This window comes from Triticum dicoccoides, chromosome 2B (genome assembly GCF_002162155.2).
Source record: "Triticum dicoccoides isolate Atlit2015 ecotype Zavitan chromosome 2B, WEW_v2.0, whole genome shotgun sequence".
Classification (NCBI taxonomy): Eukaryota; Viridiplantae; Streptophyta; class Magnoliopsida; order Poales; family Poaceae; genus Triticum; species Triticum dicoccoides.
Window position 1 is genome coordinate 627,725,359 of NC_041383.1, and position 6,746 is coordinate 627,732,104.

Genomic DNA, 6,746 nt, shown 5'->3' on the forward strand with positions numbered 1-6,746 from the left:
GCATCCCTCGACTACTCGCACCGACACTCCATCACCACCGCAAGCACCAAGTGGACCAATGACACGAGCACGTGCACGCGCCATCGAGAACGAGGTGAACTCTTTCCTATTTAAGTCTCGTTTGGATTCGTGTGAGGATTGGATTCTACCTCAAATGGAAACATTGCTCACTCTTAGGTACGAGGAAGTTGATCGTGACAAGGAGAAGACGGAGCTGCGAGCCTCCTTGGAGCAAGAGAAGGAAGGAGAGAGCAAGAAGAGTGAAGAAGGAGGAGAAGGGGAAAAAAACCTGGACGCCCCGGGTGACCGGCACCTGCAGCCCCCGGGTGCCCGGGCTCATGCCAGCCTACAGCTGCGCCCCCGGGTGCCCGGGCCTTGGCTGGCCGGGTGCCTAGCCCCCGCTCCCCTAGCCGCTGGGCGCTGCCTCGGGTGCCCGGGCTTGAGGCCCCGGGTGCCCGGCCACCCCGCCAGGCCACCTCCAGCGCCACCCCGGGTGCCTGGGACTTGGGCCCTCGGGTGCCCGGCCACCCGCCAGCCGGCCCCTGAGCAGTCCGGGTGCCCGGCCCAAGTTGCCCGGGTGCCCGGCCCCCTTCGTCCAGCCGCACGTTTTTGGCCTTTTGGCCTTTGTACCCCTCTCTTCTTGACTTGTTTCGCCCCTAGACTATATAAGGACACCTCCTAGGTCATTTGTAGGGTTAGCAAAGTATTAGATTAAACATTGTGAGCTTTGCTCCTTGTATCCCCTCCTCTTTGGAGATCAAGCCCCCACCTAGGGAAGAATCCTTTGGATTATCAAGGCCTCCTCTTGGAGAAGATCATCATCAAGACCTCACCTAGTGGGAAGAACTTATCTAGTGCTATTATCCTTGGATTGATCTTGTAATCTTGTGGATCTCATGTATGCTACCCTAGTGGATGTGATATTTGGGTTTGTTTGAGAGTTTTGTTCTTGGTGTTCTTGAGTTTTTCCTCCTTTTCCCCCCTCCAAGTGTGAAAAGATCCCACCTAGGGTTTGACCCTACAACATCTTGGTATCATGAGCAAGGTTTATTCACATCTTGGAGTCCCATCCCCCCATTTGCTAGCTTGATTTTGTTGTTTTTCGTCCAAATCCGAAAATCCCCACAAAAATAGCCCCAAATTTTTTTTCTTGCAATTTGTTGGATCTTGTGAGATTTGGTTGTTTTGGTCCATGGATTTGATGTTTGGCAAGTGGATCTAGCCCCTCCCCAACAATCCCCACCCTTCCCACCACGAAATTCATGGAATTTTGCATTTCCCCCAAATTTTCCGCCCATCCCGAAGACCATCGGGTGCCCGCACCTCGAACCCCCGGGCACCCGCACCCCTGGGCCATTTCGCCCAGCCACCCCCGGGCACTCGCACCTCACACCCCCGGGGGCCCGCAACCCCCCAAATCAGCCCACTACCAACACCATTTTGGCCATAACTTCCACATCCCAAGTCCGTTTTTCGTGTTCTTTAGCTTGTTTAGAAGCTCTTGACATCCCCCATCCTCTAATCCCACTACCACCACCATTAGCCCCATCCGAAAAATCATCACAAAAACACCCTCCTTCCGCACTTGACCGATTTTGTGTTGCCATTTCCGTTTCCTAAGGTGTTTCGGCTACTTAGGAGCGTGTGACATCGTTATCACCATCATCGACTTGGAGACATCTTCACCGCTAACCGTGAGAAAGGACGGTAACCTCGACGACACTTACTTCTTACCTTGCTTTTTGCATTGATAGCCCAAGCCACTTTGCGTTGCTTACCCATTGAGACTAGCAAGTTGAGAATTGCCGGGCCACGCTATTGTGCACCGTAGTGATCGTGTTATTATCCTTGTGCCATAAGTCTCTCCCGTGCATATCATACATACTTGTCTCATATCATACTCAGCTCGAGCATCAAGCATAGAAAAAAAAGAGAAGAAAAGCCTTTAAGCAAAAGAGGAGCAACAAAGAGCTTGTAAGCAATAGAGTTGAGCCATTTGCATAGTTATATCATCTTGGTCATCGCATATATACCATAGTTGGGATTGAAGACGGCACGGTTCTCTCATAGGTAGGTGCACAAGCGTATCTTGCCCATTGGAGCAATCGAGCTAGTGTCTCTCGAGCATTCGCACAACAAGAGCATTTTTCGTGGTTGCACATTTTGAGCCCACTCCTTGGTTGTGCGGATCCCATCTATCTTCCGTGCGTGTGTACCTAGTGATACCTTTGGGTTTGATCTATTTGCTTTACTTGCATTTTTGTGAACCTTCTCAACCTTATCGATATCTTGACTAACATTTGCTTGAAATTTTTGCCACCATCCTAACCGAGCTACTCCATAAGCCTCTTACTTGTAGGTGTGAGAAACAAACCCGGTTCCAACTCTCCTATTGTGGCATTACATTGAGCGACACTTGTTACATCCTCAATCCTCGGAGAAGGTAACTTTGGTATTGTTCTCTCATTTTTCCTACTCACCACTCTTGGTTATGATGGATAGGCCAAACTTGTCGTCGAACCCACTTTTCAAGGAGCAAGGTGATGATTCTGGCTTCGTCTCCAAGAACCACTTCTTCATCGCGCAATGAGCGCTTCATCAAGAAAACATCGCATTGGGTGAACGCTTGGAGCAACTCGCCTCCGACCTTCGTCAAAACATCGACGACAAATTCAACACACAAATGGAAGAGCTCCGCAACATGATCGTGCGACGCCCGTCTTCCTCATCCGCTTCTTCAAGACGGCGCCACTCAAGTCACCATACAAGTCGGCAATCTTCGGACTACTCCTCTTATGATGCAAGTCCGCCACGAGCTCGCCTTCCTCGACGTGATCATCCTCAAGATCACCAAGCTCAAGAAAAACCATTCCATGGCAATGGCTTACAAGACCGAGTTCGAGCACGTGAACGGATGCGACACCAAGTCCCTCAAGGAGCAATGGAGCAAGAGCAAATACCTCCACAAGTACCACGTCAAGTCCCTCAAGACGGTGATGCACTTCGACAAGCACAAGAGCGCCGTGAAGAACAAGCCCTCAAATGTGAAGCTCAAGCACTTGAAGCACAACAAGCTCTATGCGAGGCCACTAGAGCCGTTGAAGTCCGCAACCGCCAAGTTCGAGAACAAGAGGAAGCTCTTCGTCGCGAGATACAAGAAGCAGCCCGACGTGAAGAGCAACAAGAGAGGCGCAATCAAGTGCACATTCCTCGCCCTCCTCCAAGACAAGAGAGACACCAAGTGGAACAAGTGCTTCAAGACCCTCCTCCACGCCAAGAGCGACATCACGACGAATGAGCATATGAGGACTTTCCAAGGCAAGAGCGATATCACAACCCTAAGTGAAGGAGGCCCTTTAGCTTGTTCATAGATGTTGTAGGGTGGAACCCTAAGTGAAGATCTTTCACGAATTGGAGGGGGAATCCCCAAGAATAAGATGAACACAAGAGAGAAAACAAGAGGAACACTCAAGAACAAGTCCAATAACACATCCACTAGACCAACAAACACACAAGATCCACAAGGTACATGAACAATCAAAGGGAAACAAGATACATGGTAGAGTTCATCCCAAATCCTATGAAGGAGATGAGGGCTTGATGATCTAGGTAGGTCCTTCCCTCAAGGGGGGCTTGAATCCCTAGGGATCTTCTCCAATGGAGGTCTTGTACTCCAATGGAGTCTTCTCTCTCAAGAGGAATCCCACAAGGGGAGGTACATGAGCTAAGCTCTATGATTTGTGTCTATTCTTAGCTATCCTCTAAATGAGCTAGGTGGGGGGTACTTATAGTCTAGGGGCGAAATAAGAGGGGGAGAGGGTTACAAGGCCAAAAGCCCCAACTTGCACGCATGACTTTGCGGAGTGGTCCAGGCACTCCTTTGCTTCGTGCTTCTTGCGCGTCCTTCTTCCTTCTCCTTCTTCCCGGGTCTCCGGTGAACTTGGTGATTTCTCCGTGCTTTCTCATGACGATCTCTGAAGTACCTACGAATGCATAGCATGCCCATTTGAGGTAGAGTCCGACTCTCGAATGAATTTGAGTGGAGCTCGAAGAGGAAGGAGTTCACCTCGTTCACGATGGCGCGTGCGTGAGCTCTTGTCCACGGTCCTCTCCGTCCTTGCGGTGGTGGTGTGGCGTCCATGGTGATGGTCGAGGGGTGCTATGCATCATCTCCCACCCCCTTGGGAGAGATCCGTCCACGGATCGTGATCTTCATCACCATGGGAAAGAGATGGCGTCGCCGTGTAGAAGTGGACAACCACCAAGCACGTATCATGTTGAAGGTCGAAATGGTCACTCTCCAGTGTCGCACCGTCTTGTAATTCCTTCAAAAGGAGCAAAGATAACAAGCACTTGGAAAAACAAATGTGGTGGGCACTAAAGCAAAACCAAGCATTCAAGAGGTGATTCACCCAACAAGTGTTGTCATCAAGCATAGCATATGGTGTGACAAGGGAGTGTGGCATGGCATGTAAGTACGTAAAGTGAGCCAAATCAAGGACATCATGGAAACAAGCATGTAAATGAGAAGTAGCGATGCAAATGTGTTTGTCAAGAGAATAAGCATCTACCTCAAGATCATAGTAAACATGCATAAAGCACTCAACAAATGGTCGACGGTAAGCATAAGAATCATTCACAACACCAAAGAAGATGATATGTCTAAACACATGCAAGTGCAAGACAATCCAAGCATAATGTGTATATGGTGTGGTGAAGATAATGTGGCACTCAACACAATGGAAAGAGCAATTTCTCATCATGTGTGAGGCAATCAAGTGAAGCAAGTGACAAGCAAAAGGACATGGCATGTGTGAAATGATTACATTGGTGCAACCAAACATGTGATATGAGCAAGTATGTATCATGGGTGGTGCACTACACGAAGCAAGCATAGAAATCATGTCGCACAAACTAGTGGGGCGAAGATGCAACCCACTAGAGGAAATCATGGAAATCAACTCATGTGAGCAAATAATAGGCATAGACAATGCACATGACATATCGCGAGCACGAACACAAAGCAAGATCATGGTATCATCGTAGGCATGGGGCACATAGCAAACATGGCAATAACAAGCAATATCTCCACCAAGCTTGCAAATACACATACAAGTAGTAGAATCAATCATCATGTGTAATGCAAAGCATGGGTCACAAATGCATGGCAAAGGCATAGGAATGTGCATATCCTGCAAAGTGAACATGGCAAGATGGGCATATAAGATGTAATGGACGATAACCCATAACCATGTGAGATCCATGTAGAAGAAATGCGCGAAGTCTTTGTGCGAAGAGAGCGGTGGGAAAGGCAATCCATGTGATCCCAAGTCATCGTTGCTCTCTAGAGCTCATTTTGTCAACTCATGGGATTGTGAGGTTGACAAGTATTCATGGGTACCTACACAAAAGAAACACAAACCAAAGAAATTGTGCGCGTGGTAAATGTACACATCATCCATCATGATGTGTATGTGCATGTGTGAGTTAGCACAAGATAAGCATCGCTCAAAGAAATTTGATGCATGGTATAAGACATATCATCCATCATGAAAGAATAGTTATTGTGTATGACACGATGGGGATGCAAATTTAGCATAGAAGTATATGGCACATCAATAGCATGTTCATTCATAGGGAGCATATGGTGCACACAAGTAGTGGGTTCATGCAATGGATAAGATGAGTCAAAATCTCCTAAAATGTATGAGGAAACTATGGGGGTCTCCTCATGGGCATTCATGGCAACATCACATTGAGAATATTGACAACATCCAAAACAATGCATATCCGAAGCTAGGTTGTCATGGCATGGCATATGAGATAAATGATGCAAAGGGAGCATATCAATATCATCACAAGAAAAACAAATGCCAATAACCACGGGCTTGTTATCTATTCCATATGTGCAAATTGGGTTTATGTTGATGGCATATGCATAGTCACTAAGATGAGATTGCAAACACTACAAAAAAATACACTTCCGTGATGATACATGTTTGTCACAGTAGGTCGCGTTTTTTGTCATGCATGTACATCCATGACAAATTTATGACAGAATCAAGATAGTCATACATGTGCTGTCGTAGAAGTGTTCCATGACATTACCAAAATTATCATCACGGAAGTGTCCACTTCCATGACGATAAATCACGCGTCATAGAAGTGCTTTCGTCAAGGGTGACCGACACGTGGCATCCACCGTAACGAAACGCCGTTAAGCTATCGGGTCGGGTTTTGGATCCGATAACCCGTTAACAACCCCGACCAATGGGGATTTTCCACGTGTAAAATCATCATTGGCTGGAGGAGACACGTGTCAGGTCCGCGCTGGCACAGGCGTCACTCATCCAATGGGCGAGACGCGCCTATGATATGTTGACACGTGGACCGGCCCATCAAGTTTAAATGGGCCGGCCCAACTAAAGGCCCACAAGATTTTGCGGACCATAATGGGCCGGCCCAGCTAAAGGCCCACGAGATTTTGCGGGCCATAATGGGCTGGCCCAGCTAACGGCCCACAAGATTTCGCGGGACATAATGGGCTGGCCCAGGTAAAGGCCCACAAGATTTTTGTTTGCCATAATGGGCCAGCCTAGGTAAAGGCCCAGAAGATTCTTGCAGATCATAATGGGCCGGCCCGGCTAAAGGCCCATGAGATTTTGCTGACATTAACGGGCCGGCCCAGTTGTAGGCCCACAAGAATTTGAGGGCCCTAGTAGGCCGGCCCATTAACTGGCTGCCAT